Genomic DNA, 22,533 nt, shown 5'->3' with positions numbered 1-22,533 from the left:
CCTTCAATACAACATCAATACTCCTTGGTACACTTGCACAAAGTCTGGAATTTTGTAGGATTATAGTCAGGTGTATAATTAACCAATTATATACCAAACAGGTGGTAATGATCATCATTTACATATGTGGGTTGAAATACAGTCATTGAATGAAACAGAATCAGCTGTGTAGGAGGCTTAAAACAGGGGTGAGAGACACTGTGGTGATATTCTCTGGAAACCAAAATCAAGTAGTGAATGTGCCAAGTGCAGGGGATCCAAATATAATGTGAGTGTGCGCAGTTGCACCGTCGACCAGCTTTTCCACTCATCCTCTCAACTTGTTCAGTTCCCTCCACTGCCTGCGTACTGAATGATCTTCGGAGTGTGGGGGCAACTGTATTCTACACTTTGGGGCTTATTTACTAATACTGTCTAAAAGTTGCAGTACAAACTTAGACAGATAGTCTTAAAGTGCACCAGATTTATTACAGTGGCTCTGCTAAACGATAAATCCGTTGAGTTTTAACTAGAGATGAGCGAACGTGTTCTTCCGAGCTTGATATTCGTGCGAATATTAGGGTGTTCGGGATGTTCGTTATTCGTAACGAACACCATGTGGTGTTCTGGTTATTTTCACTTCCTTCCCTGAGACGTTAGCGCGCTTTTCTGGCCAATTGAAAGACAGGGAAGGCATTACAACTTCCCCCTGTGACATTCAAGCCCTATACCACCCCCCTGCTGTGAGTGGCTGGGAAGATCAGGTGTCACCCGAACATAAAAGTCGGCCCCTCCCGCGGTTCGCCTCAGATGCGGTGTGAGTTAGATGAGGGACAGTGCTGTTTGTACCGGAGCTGCTGTAGGGAAAGAATTGGTAGTTAGTGTAGGCTTCAAGACCCCCCAAAGGTCCTTATTAGAGCCACTGATAGCTGTGTGTTGGCTGCTGTTAGCAGTGGCAATTTTTTTTTCTCTCAAAATCGGCTCTGCAGAGCGTTGCACCTGGCATTAGGGACAGAAGTGCTGCATAGGCAGGGAGAGTGTTAGGAGTGAGTGTAGCCTTCAAGAACCTCAACGGTCCTTTCTAGGGCCATATTTAACCGTGTGCAGTACTGTCCAGGCTGCTGTTAGCTGTGCTGCATTTTTTTTTGCTTCTCAAAATCGCCTCTGCAGACCATTGCACCCTCCATTGATACTGCAGGGAAAGAATTGTATAGGCAGGGCCACAACACAGTTATTATTCATTGAATATACGCAGTGCTGCCTTTTGGTGCAAAAAAACGGAAAATAATTCTATTTGTCCTGCCTCTGTCCGTCCTAACGCCGGTGGACACGTGTCGGCTGCGTGTGCAACCTGTAAAAATCAGACGCACCCAGCTACGTTTTACTCCTGGCTTTGCCATTTGCTTTCCTTAATTGGGAAAAAAAATACCTGCTCTGCCACAGTTAATAACTCTGCTACCCTCACGTTCTGTGACACATTAGCAGGAAAACAGCACAGTTATTAAACTTCTCATGTTCATAGAATATACGCAGTGCTGCCTTTTGGTGCAAAAAAACGGAAAATAATTCTATTTGTCCTGCCTCTGTCCGTCCTAACGCCGGTGGACACGTGTCGGCTGCGTGTGCAATCTGTAAAAATCAGACGCACCCAGCTACGTTTTACTCCTGGCTTTGCCATTTGCTTTCCTTAATTGGGAAAAAAAACCCTGCTCTGCCACAGTTAATAACTCTGCTACCCTCACGTTCTGTGACACATTAGCAGGAAAACAGCACAGTTATTAAACTTCTCATGTTCATAGAATATACGCAGTGCTGCCTTTTGGTGCAAAAAAACGGAAAATAATTCTATTTGTCCTGCCTCTGTCCGTCCTAACGCCGGTGGACACGTGTCGGCTGCGTGTGCAACCTGTAAAAATCAGACGCACGCAGCTACGTTTTACTCCTGGCTTTGCCATTTGCTTTCCTTAATTGGGAAAAAAAATACCTGCTCTGCCACAGTTAATAACTCTGCTACCCTCACGTTCTGTGACACATTAGCAGGAAAACAGCACAGTTATTAAACTTCTCATGTTCATAGAATATACGCAGTGCTGCCTTTTGGTGCAAAAAAACGGAAAATAATTCTATTTGTCCTGCCTCTGTCCGTCCTAACGCCGGTGGACACGTGTCGGCTGCGTGTGCAACCTGTAAAAATCAGACGCACCCAGCTACGGTTTACTCCTGGCTTCGCCATTTGCTTTCCTTAATTGGGAAAAAAAATACCTGCTCTGCCACAGTTAATAACTCTGCTACCCTCACGTTCTGTGACACATTAGCAGGAAAACAGCACAGTTATTAAACTTAGATTATTCATTCACTAGAGGCAGTGGGGCCTTTCGTTTTCAAAAAAGGGAAAAAATTATATTTGGCCTGCAGTCTTGCGCCAATTTATTAGCTGCCTGTGAAATCAAATCACTGGTAATACAGCATGCTGAGGGGTAGGGGTAGGCCTAGAGGACGTGGACGCGGCCGAGGACGCGGAGGGCCAAGTCAGGGTGTGGGCACAGGCCAAGCTCCTGATCCAGGTGTGTCGCAGCCGACTGCTGCGCGATTAGGAGAGAGGCACGTTTCTGGTGTCCCCACATTCATCGCCCAATTAATGGGTCCACGCGGGAGACGGTTATTAGAAAATGAGCAGTGTGAGCAGGTCCTGTCCTGGATGGCAGAAAGTGCTTCGAGCAACCTATCGTCTACCCGCAGTTCTGCGCCGTCCACTGCTGCCAATCCGAATCCTCTGTCTGCTGCTCCTCCTTCCTCCCAGCCTCCTCACTCCACTACAATAACACCTGCTCAGGAGCGGGAACACTCCCAGGAACTGTTCTCGGGCCCCTGCTTAGATTGGGCAGCAGCGGTTCCTCTCCCACCAGAGGAGTTTATCGTCACTGATGCCCAACCATTCGAAAGTTCCCGGGGTCCGGGGGAAGAGGCTGGGGACTTCCGCCAACTGTCTCAACAACTTTCTGTGGGTGAGGAGGACGATGACGATCAGACACAGTTGTCTTGCAGTGAGGTAGTAGTAAGGGCAGTAAGTCCGAGGGAGCAGCGCACAGAGGATTCGGAGGAAGAGCAGCAGGACGATGAGGTGACTGACCCCACCTGGTGTGCAACGCTTACTCAGGAGGACAGGTCTTCAGAGGGGGAGTCAAGGGCATCAGCAGGGCAGGTTGCAAGAGGCAGTGCGGTGGCCAGGGGTAGAGGCAGGGCCAGACCGAATAATCCACCAACTGTTTCCCAAAGCGCCCCCTCGCGCCATGCCACCCTGCAGAGGCCGAGGTGCTCTAAGGTCTGGCAGTTTTTCACAGAGACGCCTGACGACCGACGAACAGTGGTGTGCAACCTTTGTCGCGCAAAGCTCAGCCAGGGAGCAAACACCAACAGCCTCACCACCACCACCATGCGCAGACATATGATAGCCAAGCACCCCGCAAGATGGGACGAAGGCCGTTCAGCGCCTCCGGTTTGCACCCCTGCCTCTCCCCCTGTGCCCCAACCTGCCACTGAGATGCAACCCCCCTCTCAGGACACAGGCACTACCGTCTCCTGGCCTGCACCCACACCCTCACCTCTGCTGTCCTCGGCCCCATCCAGCAGTGTAGTTCAGCGCACCGTCCAGCCGTCGCTTGCGCAACTGTTGGAGCGCAAGCGCAAGTACGCTGCCACGCACCCGCACGCTCAAACGTTAACCGTCCGCATAGCAAAATTCATCAGCCTTGAGATGCTGCCATATAGGGTTGTGGAAACGGAGTCCTTCAAAAGTATCATGGAGGCGGCGGCCCCGCGCTACTCAGTTCCCAGTCGCCACTACTTTTCCCGATGTGCCGTCCCAGCCCTGCACGACCACGTCTCCCGCAACATTGTACGCGCCCTCACCAACGCGGTTACTGCCACGGTCCACTTAACTACGGACACGTGGACAAGCACAGGCGGGCAGGGCCACTACATCTCCCTGACGGCACATTGGGTGAATTTAGTGGAGGCTGGGACAGAGTCAGAGCCTGGGACCGCTCATGTCCTACCCACCCCCAGAATTGCGGGCCCCAGCTCGGTGGTGGTATCTGCGGAGGTGTATGCTTCCTCCACTAAAGCACCCTCCTCCTCCTCCTCCTCTGTCTCGCAATCAAGATGTGTTAGCAGCAGCATGTCGCCAGCAGTCGGTGTCGCGCGGTGTGGCAGCACAGCGGTGGGCAAGCGTCAGCAGGCCGTGCTGAAACTACTCAGCTTAGGCGATAAGAGGCACACGGCCCACGAACTGCTGCAGGGTCTGACACAGCAGACCGACCGCTGGCTTGCGCCGCTGAGCCTCCAACCGGGCATGGTTGTGTGTGACAACGGCCGTAACCTGGTGGCGGCTCTGCAGCTCGGCAGCCTCACGCACGTGCCATGCCTGGCCCACGTCTTTAATTTGGTGGTTCAGCGCTTTCTGAAAAGCTACCCACGCTTGTCAGACCTGCTCGTAAAGGCGCGCCGGCTCTGCGCACATTTCCGCAAGTCCCACACGGACGCTGCCACCCTGCGCACCCTGCAACATCACTTTAAGCTGCCAGTGCACCGACTGCTGTGCGACGTGCCCACACGGTGGAACTCTACGCTCCACATGTTGGCCAGGCTCTATGAACAACGTAGAGCTATAGTGGAATACCAACTCCAACATGGGCGGCGCAGTGGGAGTCAGCCTCCTCAATTCCTTTCAGAAGAGTGGGCCTGGTTGGCAGACATCTGCCATGTCCTTGGTAATTTTGAGGAGTCTACCCAGGTGGTGAGCGGCGATGCTACAATCATTAGCGTCACCATTCCTCTGCTATGCATCTTGAGAAATTCCCTGCAAACCATAAAGGCAGCTGCTTTGCGCTCGGAAACGGGGGCGGGGGAAGACAGTATGCCGCTGGATAGTCAGGGCACCCTCCTGTCTATTTCTCAGCGCGTACAGGAGGAGGAGGAGGAGCATGAGGAGGAGGGGGAAGAGACAGCTTGGGCCGCTGCTGACGGTACACCGGCTGATTGCCTGTCATCCTTTCAGCGTGTATGGCCTGAGGAGGAGGAGGAGGAGGAGGATCCTGAAAGTGATCTTCCTAGTGAAGACAGCCATGTGTTGCGTACAGGTACCCTGGCACACATGGCTGACTTCATGTTAGGATGCCTTTCTCGTGACCCTCGCGTTGCACGCATTCTGGCCACGACGGATTACTGGGTGTACACACTGCTCGATCCACGGTATAAGGAGAACCTGCCCACTCTGATTCCCGAAGAGGAAAGGGGTTCGAGAGTGTTGCTATACCACAGGACCCTTGCGGACAAGCTGATGGTAAAATTCCCAGCCGACAGCGCTAGTGGCAGAAGGCGCAGTACCGAGGGCAAGGTAGCAGGGGATGTGCGTAGATCGAGCAGCATGTACATCCCAGGCAGTGCAACAGTCTTTAAGGGCCTGGCCAGCTTTATGGCTCCCCACCAAGACTGTGTCACCGCTCCCCAGTCACGGCTGAGTCGGCGGGAGCACTGTAAAAGGATGGTGAGGGAGTACGTAGCCGATCGCACGACCATCCTTGGTGACGCCTCTGCCCCCTACAACTACTGGGTGTCGAAGCTGGACACGTGGCCTGAACTAGCGCTGTATGCCCTGGAGGTGCTTGCTTGTCCTGCGGCTAGCGTCTTGTCGGAGAGGGTGTTTAGTGCGGCTGGGGGAATCATCACAGATAAGCGTAGCCGCTTGTCAACCGACAGTGCCGACAGGCTAACACTCATCAAGATGAACAAAGGCTGGATTTCGCCAGACTTCTGTTCTCCACCAGCGGACAGCAGCGATACGTAAGCAATACGTAGGCTGCACCCGCGGATGGAAGCTACGTTCTCTCTCACCATCCAAAACGGGGACATTTCTGCTTCATTAATCTGTGTCTAATATTCCTCCTCCTCCTCCTGCTCCTCCTCTTGAAACCTCACGTAATCACGCTGAACGGGCAATTTTTCTTAGGGCCACAAGGCTCACTCAAATAATTTTTCTGAACAATTTTTATAAGTTTCAATGCGCTTAAAAGCGTTGGAACTTTAACTTGAACCAATTTTTCGTTACACTGGGCTGCCTCCAGGCCTAGTTACCACTTAAGCCACATTAACCAAAGCGATTAATGGGTTTCACCTGCCCTCTTGGCTGGCCATGGCCAATTTTTGGGATGTACATTAGTACTGTTGATACGGCAATTTTTGTGGGCCCTCGCCTACAGTGTAATCAAATTAATTTTTAGACCACCTGCATTACAGCTGACGTTACCTCAGCTGTGTTGGGCAATGCAATGGGATATTTTTGTGTACCGCCGGTGGGTTCCAGGGAGCCACCCATGCTGTAGGTGCACACGGAGTTTTTAATACATGTGTCCACTTCTAAAGAACCCCAGTCTGACTGGGGCATGCAGTGTGGGCCGAAGCCCACCTGTATTACGCACGACATTACTACCTCAGCTGTGTTGGGCAATGCAATGGGATATTTCTATGTACCGCCGGTGGGTTCCAGGGAGCCACCCATGCTGTAGGTGCACACGGAGTTTTTAATACATGTGTCCACTTCTAAAGAACCCCAGTCTGACTGGGGCATGCAGTGTGGGCCGAAGCCCACCTGTATTACGCACGACATTACTACCTCAGCTGTGTTGGGCAATGCAATGGGATATTTCTATGTACCGCCGGTGGCTTCCTGGCACCCACCCAGGCAGTGGGTCCACAGGGAGTTTAACCTACATGTGTCCACTTGTAAAGAACCCCGGTCAGACTGGGGCATGCAGTGTGGGCCGAAGCCCACCTGTATTACGCACGACATTACTACCTCAGCTGTGTTGGGCAATGCAATGGGATATTTCTATGTACCGCCGGTGGCTTCCTGGTACCCACCCATGCTGTGGGTCCACAGGGAATTATAAATGCATCTGTTTCCACTTCTAAAGAAACCCAGTCTGACTGGGGCATGCAGTGTGGGCCGAAACCCACCTGCATTAACCCTTTCCAGTCCACTGTGTGACCTGTGAAGACATTAGGGTTTAAGGCTGTACAGCTCCGTTGTTGGTAGACGTCCGTCGGGGTTCTCTTACTGTATATTGCCAGCCTCTCTGCTGTCGGAGCCTATCCTACGTGTCAGCTCATGCAGTACTGGCTTTAGCCAGCATATAGCGCCGTTGTATAACGGCAGAAAAAGAGTAAGCCCCCTAGGAAAACCATATACAAATTGGATTGGAAAGGGTTAAGCACAACATTACTACCTCAGCTGTGTTGGGCAATGCAATGGGATATTTCTATGTACCGCCGGTGGCTTCCTGGCACCCACCCATGCTGTAGGTGCACACGGAGTTTTTACTACATCTGTACACTTATAAAGAACCCCAGTCAGACTGGGGCATGCAGTGTGGGCCGAAGCCCACCTGCATTAAGCACGACATTACTACCTCAGCTGTGTTGGGCAATGCAATGGGATATTTTTATGTACCGCCGGTGGGTTCCAGGGAGCCACCCATGCTGTGGGTCGACAGGGACTTCACAATAGGGAGTTGTACCTGCCTGTGTCTATGAATTAAAAAGCCCGGTCTGACTGGGGCATGCAGACACCTTGACAGAATGAATAGTGTGTGGCACATAGGTTCCCCATTGCTATGCCCACGTGTGCAGCTCCTGATGGCGGTGGCACAGGATTCTATTTCTCATTGCTTCTGTACAGCATTGTGGGCTATCGCTCCGCCACTTTTAAAGAGGGTCGCTGCCTAGCCGTGCCAACCTCTGCAGTGTGTGCCTGCGGTTCCTCGTCATGGCAGACGCAATTCTAAATAGACATGAGCGTGGTGTGGCATGAGGGCAGCTGAAGGCTGCGCAGGGACAGTTTGGTGTGCGCTGTGGGGGGGGGGGGGGCGGTTGGGCAGCATGTAACCCAGGAGAAGTGTCAGTGGAGTGTCATGCAGGCAGTGATTGTGCTTTGTTGGAGGTAGTGTGGTGCTTAGCAAAGGTATGCCATGCTAATGAGGGCTTTTCAGAAGTAAAAGTTGTTGGGAGGGGGGGGGCCCACTCTTGCCGGTATTGTGGCTTAATAGTGGGACCTGGGAACTTGAGATGCAGCCCAACATGTAGCCCCTCGCCTGCCCTATCCGTTGCTGTGTCGTTCCCATCACTTTCTTGAATTGCCCAGATTTTCACACATGAAAACCTTAGCGAGCATCGGCGAAATACAAAAATGCTCTGGTCGCCCATTGACTTCAATGGGGTTCGTTGTTCGAAACGAACCCTCGAACATCGCGGGAAGTTCGTTCCGAATAACGAACACCCGAACATTTTGGTGTTCGCTCATCTCTAGTTTTAACCCTTTCCAATCCACTGTCTGACGTCTAAAGACACTATGATTTAAGGCTGTACAGCTCCGATGTTGGAAGACGTCCGTCTAGGTTCTCTTACTGTATATTGCCAGCCTCTCTGTTGTCGGAGCCTATCCAATGTGTCACCTCATGCAGTACTAGCTTTAGCCAGCATATAGCGCCGTTGTATAACAACAGAAAAAGAGTAAGCCCCCTAGGAAAACCAGAATACAAATTGGATTGGAAGGGGTTAAGACTGACTAGTCTAAGTTTAAACCAACTATTAGTTGGCTTAGTTTACTCCAAAAATTGCATCAAAATCTTCGTGCATTTCTTTTAAATTTGGCACTATTTTAGTAAATTTAGGCTATGCCCCTTTTCAGATAAGTCAGGAAAGAAGTCTGAAAGTTTCTAAAAACACATAGTAAATATAGCCAGTACCATTACAGTGATACCAAATGCCCTGTTTTACTACTTTTAAAAAATATAAAAAGTTTAAAAACCAAAAAATCTTTACTTTTTCCAGCAAAGGAGATATATGAGGGCTTGTTTTTTTTTTTTTTGTTTTTTTTTGGGGGGGGGGGGGGGGGGAAGGGGTGTAGGGGAGGATAAATTATATTTTTTCTTGGTACTATTTTGTAGTATTTATGCCTTTTTTTATCACTTTTTTTCTGTCTTTTTTGGAGGGAGGCCAGATGACTTGTATATTTACTACGCTAGGCTAAAGCTCAGAGGAAATATTGACCGTAAAGTGTCTAAGACCTGCTCGATCAACAGCAATCATAACAATTGATATCCTCAAAGCATTCCCACACTTTCAGATGACTTTTTAGAATGAGCAACCATGCACACATTGCATTACTGGCAACCGAAGAAAGACTATTGTCAATCCTGATATACGGGCACGAACTATCATTAAGTCACAGTCAACACATGTCAAGGGGACTTGGAACTGTTATTTTGTCCAAAGACTGAGCTGTTCTGAGGTTGAGGACTTGGATTGTTCACCAATTTTGCAGTTAGAGTTTTCTGCATACATGTTGACTCCTGATGCTTACACAAGTTTCCCATGGAGCCTCTACACCATTGCCTTCAACAGGGTCTAGTTCAAGACCCAGTCCTCTCCCAAACCGAAACAGGACCATGAATCTTGGCTGTCCCGTCTGCCCACATATTTTTCTTTTAAGCCCTCTTTTTTGCCTGCAATAGCTTCCATTAGTTTTGGAGGCCAATACTAGTCAATAATCTTGTGGGTGGTCTCTATCAAATGTTACATCAGTTATTGACACTGGTTAATAATATTGACTAATAGTGCCTAATATTGGGCACTGAAAGTAACAGGAGCCATCGCAATCAAATAAGGGAGCTAGAGAAAGTATAAAGGCAGCGGAGTAATCAGCTAAGGATGTAGGTGTAGAGTTGTGCTACTTGTAAGAGGACGTGAAGGTCTCTCTTAAAAGTAAAGTCAATTACATTATGTTTTTCAACAGTAGAGGAAATAGAAGTGCTCTGAAACTGCACCCAAACACATAGATAGTCCTATGAGAAGCTCAGTAACTGTGCCATTGTGGTACATATGTACATTATCTATAAGAAGTGCTGTTTGCAACAGTCCAGAGTCCAGTGGCAATGTACTTGACATCACTACTGCTGGTCAATGTTGGACATAGTGCATTGTGATTTCAGACCACTCAACATTGGAACCCAAATTCATGAAGCTCCTAATGAATGGTGTTCTGATGACATATCCATAGCTGTATACTTCTATGAGTTATAAAAACACGTTAAAATATGCTACAGTAATCAGTCTACCTTATATAACATTTAACAATTAAGATTTTTTTGCCCTAAGCCAAAGTCATGTTCATATAGAAGTTTAAAGCTTCAAATTAATAAAAGCCATAAAGAATGATGTCAAGCCGATGATAGTGAAACCAAATTAAGTGACTGTAAATAACTGCAATAAGACGGCACATACCCATATTAGCGCATTTAACCAGAAAATAAAAGTATGAGACAGAACATATGGTCTTGTTCTCACATCACTTGGATCCAGTGTATTTTAGTTCTGTACAACGTCTGTTCCTAACTCCCTCCGCCTTGACCAGGAATAACTTATTCCAGTACTGCAAACTACACGGCTTATATAATATTCATTTATGAAATACAGTATTTTGCTTTTTGATAGAATTTTTTGAACTATGTCTTTGATCTTATAGTACATTCACACTACATGCTGATATTCAGCTACCATAAGTGTGCTGTTATGCTTATACTGGTACTCGTGCAGATAAAAATGAAGAATTATCTGAAATATACTCATACAGCCACTTAGAGATACCCATTATTAGAGCTGTGCCCTATCTATTAGAGATACCCATCAAATAGTGCTTTGGACCTCTTTTGGCCTCCAGAACTGCAGTAATTTGTCATAGCATGGATTTTACTAAATGCTGAAATTCTTCTGCAAGTATATCGACCCATGTGGACAGGAAGCTTCTTGCAGTTGGCACAAATTACATAGAGGTGCTGATATACTCTGAACAGTTGACAGAAGGGGGTCATCGATTCATGTGCTTGCACCAAATTCTGCACCTCCTGTCATTATTGTGCCGCGCCCGGAATCTTTCCTTAATCGAGCATGCTCGTTCATCTCTAATCAGAACAAAGATCAATAAAGGGATAAACTGTAAAGTCTAGTCAGCCCCTGCTATTTTAGTTTGTACTTCCTAATATGATGCCCATAACAATAGTACAGTATGATGGGAGTTGTCAGTTCACAAACAAGAGTGCTACTATTCATGATCACTCTACATACTATACAGTGACTATAGGACTCATTAGAGGTAGCTAGTGGCAGAATAAAGAATGACATTGTGAATCACACATGATGTCATCGCTAATTTGCATTGTCATTTTTTTATCCATCCTCTCCAGACCAACATGACAACTTCTCTTGGATACAACATACCACAAGACGTCTTTGGTTATTTACATTTTCATATCTGGACTTCCTATATTAACCACTTTCAGGCATTCCTTATCTATTTCTGCAGGGATGTTTTAAAACTTGAATATCACCATATTCTATCATTCTTATAATACACTATTATACTTCAGTATAGCAGAGTATTATAAAACCTATGAGCCTCATAGTCCACCATGGCTGGCAAACTCGGAGGCCATATTCAAGTCTCTGGACTATACAATGACATCATTGGAGTCCAATGAGTGAGAGAGGGAGCCCCCTCCCTCTGTTAGCATTTTACATGCCACGGTCGTCCTGCTACTATACTTATAAGCCTTGTAACATTTGCAAAAAACAGAAAGGAAAAAATTATGCTGACATAACAATATAGATATATTGTGAATTATTTATTAACTATTTTGTGTGGCATGACTATTTGTATTACAAGCATATAAATATGAAAAATGTTCTCTTTATTTTGGATTTTTTCTAAATAAGAATAAAAGATGCTGACTAAAACTAACCCTAGATATAAAGTAAAATGTGTCCCGAAAAAAATATCTCAAAATCACTTGAATAAGTAATAGCAATCCAAAGTTATTGCCACATTAAATGAAACATGTCAAATTTGAAAAATTGGGCCTGGTCACATAATGCAAAACTGTCTTGGGTGGCAAGTGATTAAAATAAACTTTTATAGTGGTAATAAATAGCTCTACTGACACCCTGTAGTAATATACAGCTATTTATTATTGCAGGGGGACAGTATGGCTATAATGTCCCCCGTTGTAATAAATAGTCATAATGTTCTCCTGTTGCAATAAATATTAATAATGCCGCCTGTAGTGATAAATAGCTATAATTTCCCCCTTTTGTCATAAATAGCCATAATGTCCCCTTAGTAATAGCCATACTATCCTCTGTAGTAATAGCAATAATGTCCCTTTCAGTATTATCCATACTGTCCCCTGTAGTATCCATAATGTCCTCTTGAGTAATAGCCATATTGTCCCCCATAGTAGAGTAATAAAGTCACTCACCTCCTTCCGCCAGTTTCATGGCGCCCTCTGTCCATTGCCTGGCCTCTTCTGGCTAACATCCTGTGGAAGACGCAGGTGATGCAATTACATCATTATGCCGCGTGCATCACATAGAAGGTGCTGGCTGGCGGTACAGGGAGTCCAGTGTGGCTTGTGCTGCCGGCACTGCCACTGTTAATTGTGTCTGTATCTTAAAGACATGGATACAATTAAAGGAGATGTCCCGAGGCAGCAAGTGGGTCTATACACTTCTGTATGGCCATAATAATGCACTTTGTAATGTACATTGTGCATTAATTATGAGCCATACAGAAGTTATAAAAAGTTTTATACTTACCTGCTCCGTTGCTAGCGTCCTCGTCTCCATGGAGCCGACTAATTTTTGGCCTCCGATGGCCAAATTAGCCGCGCTTGCGCAGTCCGGGTCTTCAGCTTTCTTCTATGGAGCCGCTCGTGCCAGAGAGCGGCTCCGTGTAGCTCCGCCCCGTCACGTGCCGATTCCAGCCAATCAGGAGGCTGGAATCGGCAGTGGACCGCACAGAAGAGCTGCGGTCCACGAAGGTAGAAGATCCCGGCGGCCATCTTCAGCGGTAAGTATTGAAGTCACCGGACCGCCGGGATTCAGGTAAGCGCTGTGCGGGTGGTTTTTTTAACCCCTGCATCGGGGTTGTCTCGCGCCGAACGGGGGGGGGGTTTAAAAAAAAAAAAACCCGTTTCGGCGCGGGACATCTCCTTTAACTTTAAATTCTGTCATAGAGAATCAGGGAGCCACCAGTTCTTCTAAATTGTTGCTCTACTGCAGTAGGAACGTGGTTCCGCCTGAGGCAGTGTTCAACTTGCCTCATTGACAGGGGACCCCTGTGCACAGACAGCCCTTCCATGTGCTGTGCACTGTTTGGGACACTGCACCTTACAAGTCCTATTCTTGTATGAGACTTGACCGAAAACAGGACATACTGTAATTTTTTAATCCCGCACTATCGGTGCTCATGCACCTTAACCCACTGAAAAATAATTAGTCTTGCAATCGCACAAAACTCACGTATTATTCTTAGCTGTGTAAATACGGCCTAGGACCTTATTCACACAAACCTTTTATCGTGGCTATTTTGCCGCAATAAAACATCAGCCAAAAATAGTAGCCGGCACCTAAAATCGGCTGGCTGGAAAAGATAGCACATACACTGCGGATTCCGGCCGGCCACTTTTATGTGTGGCTGGAAACGATAGGTCTTGTCCAATTTTGGCCACGATCAGCCTGCAGCTCCCATAGAAGCCCATGGGAGCTGCCGGGAGGTGGAGGAGTTTTGCATGACCAGCACTGCTAAGCTCCCTCCCCATCCACCCTTTCCCCTTGTCATCAGCTCCCATAGGCCTCTATGGGAGCTTTTATTGCCGCGATCAGCCAGGAAAGGGAGGGGGAGAGAGTTGAGCAGTGCTAAATGCTCTCCCTTCGGCCAAAGGAATTCTGGGCTGTGGTGTATATACGCTGCCCCTGGCTGTCCGAATGGGCAAGAAAACGCAAGATTTAGCAATGCGAGAGGATGAAAATTGCAACCCTTGTGAATGAGCTCTTAGATGCATGTGCTTGCGCTATTAAGATTCTTTGTTATAGCAAAGTTTAAATCTTATCCTTTAAACTTTGAAAAGAAGACTATAAAAATTGTTATTTGCTATATATTTTGTCTGATTAGTTAAAGGGGTTGTCTGATTACAGAGGTTGTCGGACAACATTCTTTTAATAGGGCTGCCTGTAGTAAAATAATAAACTGAATAGTGATTACCTCTCCGCTGCCATCAGGATCCAGCGCTGCAGCCCCACTGTGGTCCCAGTGTTTATTGTGACAGCTAACATCACTGGACATCAGGTGAGCACTGCAGCCAATTAGAGGCAGCAGCATCACTGATCATTCTCCTGGCATCAGTGCTCACATCCATGATGCCAGGAGTTCTGTATGGTGACTCTGCAGCCTCTGATTGGCTGCATCGGTCAACAGACTTCCTGTGATGTCAGCTGTCACAAGAAACACTGGGACCAGAGCAGGGCTGCAGCAATGGATCCCAACAGCGGTAGAGAGGTTAGTACTGCTCAGTTTATTATTTTACAAGAGGCAGCCCTATTAAAGACAACCCCTTTAAACTTTCTAGAATATTTAAGGATACATTCACATTACCCACTGTGGTAAACATATTTTATTGCTACACCAAGACTTGCAACTTCAAACAACTGGTATCTCCAGCTGCAGCGAGGCAATTAGTAGCAAAATGTGAACATTGCCGCAGCAACATGTAATAGTGTCTAGCTAATAATTTTGTATCAATGCTATAGACAAAGGGTTTGGTGATTCGGTGACCCATGATTTTGCTGTGCTTTGCTAACAATGTCACTAACTGAGCAACAGCAAATACTGAAAATAACTGTAGCTTTATGTCATAAATATTTCATGGCCGCAGACCCAGACATTGGGATGTTTTACTGCACTGCTGCGGAAGACAATGTTGGATATCAGAAAGCTTCCAATATCATCACCTGCAAACCACAGAATTGTCTCTCTGGCATGAACTGAATAAATTGCCATTGATGGGGCTAGTAATTAAAACAACTGATGACAGGCACTTCATTGACATCCTTCACATTCATTCTTCCAGACTTGCGTCACACACATAGAATTATTGTTTTGTCTTCTTATATTGACGTATGTCTAAAATTCCAATACTTGATGCAAGAAAAGAAAATGTCCCAATAACTGATACTTCAAGAATAGCAGCCAGGGATTGTGCTGCGTTACATTAGACCTTTCTTAAGGAAGAACTAACTCAGTGTCACAAATTACATTACATAATAAACTAAAAGAATATATGATATTTCTTCCATCAGCCTTTTTATTACACGGGCGTATTTGCATGGGAAATTTTTGCGTTCGCAATACACAGTGAAAGAACCCATTGATTTCAATGGGTTCATTTTCATGGTTGTTTTTGGCGCGTGCGTTTTGCTCACGTGAAAAAAAAAACGTGACAGGTTCTATTTTTGTGTGCATTTGCACACGAAGGGTCCTTAAAACACTACACATATCCACGTACGCTGGCACCTCGAGAGGCTAACTAGGCTTTTAAATCACGGCGGAGGTAATGCACTCATTATTTTGGCGCAGATACAGAAGCAAAAAAACACTCCTTCGCTGCACAAATACGTTGCACAGGAGCGAGCGTTTTTGCAATTACGCCTCAGTGCAGCCAAGCTATGGCTGGCTTCACATGGATGTATTTGATTTCAATGGGTTTGTTCATATGCTTTATCTTTTGGTGCATTTTCGCATCAAAGGGGCGCATGGAAGACAATAAGAGTCTTACAATGTGACCCTATAGTTGACATGTGTACAGTATGTTTAATAGAGGCCATCCACATGATGTGCGCAGGGCCTAAGTAGAAAGGGACTGATGATAAGAGGTAGGGCTGCATCTGACTGCTCAGAGCTGTTTTTAGGCTGCGTAGGTCTGCATAGACACTGGTAGGCTATTGTTAATGCATTGGAACAATAGAGAATGCAAAGGCATGCATAGTGTTTGATTATGAGACTAAGCTACTGTACGGCTATCCGAAGTAGACTATAGAATTGTCTTTGTTATACAGTATCATTCTTTAATGAGAATTAGCTAAAAGTATAACTGAACAATAAGAAATATTTGAAGCAGGAAATATATCTAAATTTATAGGTATTGCGGTGCTTTATATCACTGTGTTTATTAAGAGGAAGAAAATGCCTTCCTCATTTTTTTCAGTCTCCTATATATTATAATGAAATTGCACAGTTCATTTCCTGCTGTCTGTCCTACCAGAAGACAAGTCCCACCGGGACCATCACTCTCATACACAACTAACAGGCATTGTTTGACAGCTTATTGTCACTACAGTTCTTGATAAATTAAAGGTCATGCCCTTGACAATGGGTGCTACAATCATATGTCTTATATTTGGCAGCAAAGATATCTCATTGTTGACTTGGTGTTGTGTTCTAGAGTACTAAACGTAGCAACAATGGCCGTCATAATAACACCGATCTGTCAGCTGTGCTACTAGGATTCTAGATTCTTTACAAGCAAGGGCAGATTGGGAACCCAAAGTGACCTTGGAAGAAAATCCAAAAGTGGCCTCATGTTGTATGTGGGCACAATACATAGAATGATACAGCAATATTGTTTGTGAGATGGTTAAAGGTCTATCCCCAACTTGCGCTGTGGTGAAGTTGTGCCTATGACCATTTAAGAATCTACTGTATGAAATATATTAATATTGTAATATTTAAACAAATTTCTAATACATAAAAACACCAGTTATGATCATTGGTGATGTGTCGTTGGACAAAGTCAAAGTGTGGATACAATGGCAAAAACAATATGTACGATTTAGCCATTCATTACAATTTTGTGCTCTTGATGAGCATTTGAAAACTTTCTAATATATACAAGATGATGTTTGTTTTTAATGTTTTTATGTTATTACATAGATGTTATTACTAGAGATGAGCGAGCATACTCGTCCGAGCTTGATGCTCGTTCGAGTATTAGGCTGCTCGAGATGCTCGTTACTCGAGACGAGCACCACGCGGTACTCGTCTCGATTAAACGAGCACTGACCATTGAATTCAATGGAGCCAGCAATACAGCCGGCTCCATTGAAAGCAATGGCCTGCCGGCGAGCGCGGGATGAATTGTCGGGAAGGGCTTAAATATATAAGCCCTTCCCTGCAATTCATCCAGAAATGTGTAAAAAAATATATATATATATACTCACCTTGTCCGGGCAGAACGATGTTAGCCCATTGAATTCAATGGAGCCAGCAATACAGCCGGCTCCATTAAAAGCAATGGGCTGCCGGCGATCGCGGGATGAATTTTCGGGAAGGGGTTAAATATATAAGCCCTTCCCTGCAATTCATCCAGAAATGTGTAAAAAAAAAAAATATATATATATACTCACCTGGTCCCGGCAGATGGAGTTCAGCGCGGCCAGCGGCAGTCCTCCTGAACTGCTCTGAACAGCTGTGAGTAGTATTCAGCAGCCGGGGATTTAAAATCCCCGCCTGCTGAATGAGCTGCCTCTAATTGGTCACAGCCTGAACAATCAGAGGCAGATTCCACTCACACACCCATTCATGAATTTATGAATGGGTGTGTGACTGCTGCCTCTGAGTGGCTCAGCGGGACCAATCAGATGAGAGGCAGGGGGGTCTCACTCTCGCCACTATTGTGGCTTAATAGTGGGACCTGGGAACTTGAGATGCAGCCCAACATGTAGCCCCTCGCCTGCCCTATCCGTTTCTGTCTCGTTCCCATCACTTTCTTGAATTTCCTAGGTTTTCACAAATGAAAACCTTAGCGAGCATCGGCGATATACAAAAATGCTCGAGTCGCCCATTGACTTTAATGGGGTTCATTACTCAAAACGAACTCTCGAGCATCACTGAAAGCATTTTGGTGCTCGCTCATCTCTAGTTATTACTTAGATGTTATTACATCTGTATTGAAGAGGAAGGGTGCGATTACACACTGAGGCAGAGGCGTAACTTGAAGCTCCTGGGCCCCAATGCAAAACCTAGAACGGGGCCCCCAACTATAATGCTTTATTCATAGTACTGGGCTCCCTATATGGAGAAGAGAGGCCTTATAGGCCCCCCAAGGCTCCTGGGCCCGGGTGCAACCGCATCCCCTACATCCTCTATAATTACGCCCCTGCACTGAGGTCCTGTTCACATGGTATAATTCTTCCATGGCTTCCGATGCGGATTCTGCATCACTTTAGCATTCTATTGAATGCTAAGGTGCCATAGTTCATATAAGGTGGACTTTTCTGCAGAAGGACTTTGAAATCTTCATCGTGTATCGAAGAATTAACATTTATATTGTTGATGCAGTTTCCACTCGAAAACCATTTTAGGTGGCTTTACGCAGATTTACCCAACTGACTGGGGCTAACTTTGCATACGGATCCACTTGCAAATCCACAGGAGAACTCTATGGCTGTGGTAGATGCTGGAAATTTGTGGTCTTAGGCTCTGGCAGAAGTTTATGGCTGGTAGTGGCTGGTAGCAGTTTGGGGCATCTGATAGTGAGGGACTTCAGTTTCTTGCTGTTGGTGGTTGGTACTGACTGCTGTTATCTGATGCTTGTTCATGGCAGTTATTGGTGGCTTATAATAAAGGCTAATTGGTGGTGGCTGGTGGTAACTGGAAATGGTTGCTGGTGGCCAATAATGACTGGCGGTGGTTGGTGGTGGCTTGTAGCAACTGAGGATCTGCTCCCCTGACTTCATAAGGAGCCACCAGCTCGAAAAAGAACACATATTATAGACACTTCAGTTAAGCAATCATCATGTTTTTTTTTTCAAATGTACTCAATGGAACCACTTTAAGTAATGGTCAGGAGAGCTGGTACAATAGGGCCACCATCTTCCTTCCCCCGTACAAAAGTGAAGACCTAGAAGTGCTCTCTATCACATAAATACTAAAAGAACAGTTTCCACCTCCTCTTAGGGGCAGCAAGGCTAAAAAAAATGCTTTCCAGCTGTCTCCTGCCCGCTAGCATCCACAACTTAGTCCAACTTTCCCTCTGCAACACCATTCATATGCTAAGTGTTAATGTAGTGACCCGGAGGGTCCTACAGGGTAGTCACAAGGTTAATAAGTCCTTGGGCCCTTGCTATGACCCCTGAAGTGGACATAGGAGGCACTCTGCAAGAGAAAGACACTGTCTCTCCCTGTGCCACGGGTTAACTCTAGACTGCCTAGAAACAGCTAATCATCTGATTGGCTGCTTGCTGCTAATTTCCTGATAGGTGGAGTGAGAGGAGTCGCGTGAAGCCCGGGAAAGTGAATTAGGAGGGGAGGAAGTGAGTCAGCAGGAAAGAAGAAAGTGCGGGAAACTAGAGGAAGTGCGCAGTGAGAGGACAGAAAAGGAGAGAAGAGGAGGCTGGGAGAGGAGCTGGAGAAGATTGGAGAAGTGCAGCGCTTTCCTTCAACAGCGCCCACAGTGGGAGCGGTGTCTCTTTCATCCCGGCTGGAAGAAGCGGGAGCCAGAGCAAAATCCGCGGAGGCTGTTCAGAGAGTAGTCAGCTCAACCATGAGTGTTATTCGGCCCCGAGTAGTTAGAAGTCAGTGGGGTTATAGTGAAGCTGCGCTAGTCCCTCCATTCCTTCACAAATAACCTCTGGATACAACCAACATTTAACTTGGTTTGGCAGTCACCTCAGTAGAAAGAGAGAGAGAGAGAGAGAGAGAGCAAATTGAGGAAAATGTTGTCTGCTATTATCTGTTTCAGAAGAACTGTTGAAGTTGATATCACCTACTAAACTGCCAATTGTGATTGTTGTACTTTAATGCCAAAGAATTAGTGAACTATGTGCCTTCGGTTTACTACAACCCTCGTGGACTTGTTTTTTTATTTCATCCTTACACACAGCTAATTACCCGAAGGCACTGGCGTCACATCAGTTAATACTCAAACCACTAATTGCTATTGCTAAGGACTTAATTGCAATCCACCTGCTGCACGAGCCACCATTACAGGCAGAGTAGCCACCACCGTGACATAGTTAGACTTTGCGCAAGCACTCAGGCTACGCTTCTGTCAACTTCAGCTCGCCACATTAGTGCAGGGCAGCGAGGGAGATTGAAGACTCTGGCACCACTGCGCCTCTCAGAGACACTGCTGAATCACATTTTCTCTCCCCTCATTGCACGGCACTACTTTCTAATTAGTGACGCTGACCTCTGACTGCTTTTTGGAAGGAAAGCTCACGTCATGCTGTCAAGTTTCCAACTAATATGGTAATTAGAGCTGTTACCTCCCAGTGCCATGTTAGGGCATGGCAAATCCCAAGAACCATTGAATTACAGCAATTAGGAACAGGTCCCTGTCTAATAATGATGTGACAGAAGAAATGTACTTGTTAAAAACTGATAACTTGTCCTGTCACAGCAAAAGATATATAACACAATATTAACAAAAGTACAGTTAGCCCAGTATGGCAACACTGGGGCTCCTCCGCACCCTTACATGAATGTGGTTATATTCTTCTACCTAGGATGAATAATTATAGTAGATAAACCAAAATATTTCATTAAGATGGTTGTAGTTGCTCTTTTGACATTTATGCAAAAAGGTTTTTAAAAAAACTATTAATTTCTGGTGGAAATGTCTACATTCATCTGCTGCTAGTCAGCTTACCTAAAGATTTTGATCACATTGACTTGATTATAAATGACACTTACCCTTTATAATCACATTCATATCTTCTGTGCTAGTGCAAGTTGTCAATTAATCATGCCCTGCACTGTGCTCATCTCTGAAAGGCCATGGAGAATATAAATCAGGAGGCTAAAACAAAGTGGATGTACAATAAATACAATATATGCCTCTTCCTGGGGCGTAGCTAAAGGCTCATGGGCTTGGGTGCAAAAGTTTATCTTGGGGGCCCCCAACTTCTCTTAACCTCTTAACGCAAAGGCGCAACTTGAAGTTCATGGGCCTCAAAGCAAAACCTGTAACAGGGCCCCCAACTATAATGCTTTATTCATAGTACTGGGCTCCCTATATGGAGAAGAGAGGCCTTATGGGCCCCCTAAGGCTCCTGGGCCCAGGTGCAACCACATCTCCTGCATCCCCTATAGTTACGCCAGTGGCCTCTTCCATGCCAACACTTCCTGTATTAGTTAATAGTCCCTGTGCCCTATAAGCTACAAACCCCAAATCCTATAAACTAACTTTCTGGAATCTAGGAGTTAAATTATAGGGTCATGAACATAAAATGGCTCAACAGTGAGAAGTTGAGCTACTCTTAAGCCAAAGTCTTAGCCTGGCTTTCCAGCTGTGTTTACTGCACATGTTTAAAACACTGCCCACCCGCTACAGTCAATGGCTGTACAATGTTGCCAGCATTATTGGCAAGATCATGCAGCCATTGGTTGCTGTGGGTGGGTGGGATTTTAAACTAACGCGGTAAACCCAGTGTGGAAGCTCCGCCTTAATGGAGTGGGGAATACTCTACTCTGGCCCCAGGCGGGCTTCATCTTTCACCAATGCCTGTTATGTAATGGGATGTATCTCAGTTGGGCACCTCCAAGGTGCTTAGTAAGATTAGGCTGCTTTCGGTGCTGTGCATGTTCCTCGGAGTGAGGGCTCATTCAGATGGATATATATAGGCAGTGTATTAAGCGCATGGTTTTTACGGTCATGTGAAAAAAAACACAGTATGTCCTATTTTGGTGTGTATCACACAACATACAAGGCCATTGCAGTCAAGTACTTGAGTAAATACACATATCACATCAGTATTTCATCTGTATTTGCTCTCATTAGTGCTATTTTCTACTGGATAAATACAAAAGTAATACCAATCAATGCAAATACGGTTCAAATAAGGATGAAATGCGGTTGCATCACTATTTTAATCCCTTTCCATTGACTACAATGAGATTATTTTTTATCAAGCTTTTCATTAGCCTTGGATCAAGGCGGCTTCACGCGGGCGTATTTGTGTGTCCAAAATCTGTGCACATAATGTGCAGAGAATAGAGCCCATTGTTTTCATATTTATGCGGGCGCAAAAAAAAATCAGCATGCTCTATTTTAGTGCGCAGTCGCACACCAAACGCCCCATTTGCAGAAAATTAAACACATCTGGTACGAATTCAGCTGCAAAGCCTTATAAATCACCCCGCAGGTGTGTCAAGCGCTGATGTGAATGGTCCTCAACAACACAAAAATTACAGTAAAATGCGAAGGTACACACGTGATAGCGCAACGTTCATGGTAAAAAAAGTTGCACTATCGTGTGTGTTTTGTGCATACTCTCTTGGAAAGCCGCTCTTAGACAACATAAATAGACTATATAGCCACAAGATGTGCCAAATGTAACTCTGTAGCTCACACTGTGTGATAGATTTTCTGCGTATTGCATGAAGTTAAACACCTTTGTTTCACCCCTTAACGCCACAGGCATACGTTTACGACCTGTCAGGGTGCTACTTGTGCGCCCATTCAGATGGTCCAGGTCCGGCACATATATACACCGAGCCCGGATTGCCATCGGGCAGAGGAAACAGTTTAGCTCTGCTAAACTTCCTCCCCCTTTCCACCCCCTCACCGGCAGGCAAAGGGGGTGGAAGCTTGTGTGCTAAGCTCCCGC

The sequence above is a fragment of the Eleutherodactylus coqui genome, chromosome 7 (assembly GCF_035609145.1).
Source record: "Eleutherodactylus coqui strain aEleCoq1 chromosome 7, aEleCoq1.hap1, whole genome shotgun sequence".
NCBI classification, from domain to species: Eukaryota; Metazoa; Chordata; class Amphibia; order Anura; family Eleutherodactylidae; genus Eleutherodactylus; species Eleutherodactylus coqui.
This window is presented reverse-complemented; position numbering follows the sequence as displayed.